Source organism: Penaeus monodon, chromosome 29, assembly GCF_015228065.2.
Source record: "Penaeus monodon isolate SGIC_2016 chromosome 29, NSTDA_Pmon_1, whole genome shotgun sequence".
Classification (NCBI taxonomy): domain Eukaryota; kingdom Metazoa; phylum Arthropoda; class Malacostraca; order Decapoda; family Penaeidae; genus Penaeus; species Penaeus monodon.
In genome coordinates this window covers 28,914,954-28,915,827 of record NC_051414.1, presented here as the reverse complement: position 1 = coordinate 28,915,827, position 874 = coordinate 28,914,954, and positions in this window count along the sequence as shown.

The window sequence follows — 874 nt, the reverse complement described above, 5'->3', positions numbered from 1 at the left end:
CATTGTTATTATCACCGTCTCGAAATAAGTGATAACTGTTATTGATAAAAGGAATAACTATAGTCAGAAGAGGCTGTTAAAAAGTGACGTTTAGAGTTAGATTAATTTCCCTATAAATTGATATGTGACGGTAAAACACCTTTCGTTTCGCAATCTTATAGTCTGATGGGGAATATAGTCGAAGCGATTTAGTATTCTTTTCTTTTTCTTTTATACACATGTTGCGAGTCTTCATTATTGTTCACTTGTTTTGGTATATAATTCTGCTGCTTATGGCACTTTAGAACGTAATCTTATCAAGTCTTAATAGGATGAAATGTTTGTTGTGCTTATGTTAGTCCCTGTTATTGTTTCTGTTAGTGAGTGCTACAAAATTCTAAAATTTATATACGCTATATAGAGGAAACACAAAAAAAGGCTGGGGTATCAAGTTATCATTGACTTATTTTTTCTATATGCCATCTATTATTTCAGTAATTTATAGCTGAGACACGAAAGTGCTACCATGCGTAGATTAACACAGGTCTTGATAGAACACTAACGTCCATCCCAACAAAATTCTAGTTGTGTTAAGTTATCTTTCGTAGATAACAGGGGGGTGATGCCACTATCTGCGTGGGATGCTAAGATCCTTTAACGTGGAAAGGTGTATAGACTGAATGTACTGGAAAATGCGTTGGAAGAAGTTGTAATATCGATAGTATTAATAATTACCTGGAGGAAGATTAGTTCAAAGAAAAGCTGAATTATAAAACTGGTAGTGTACACCATATAAAAATATTTCTGATATTTTTTTTAATGAGGAGGGAAATACAAAATACGACTATTTCATTTAAAGGAAATTTATTTTACTTGTCTTATCTCCTTGGCTCAC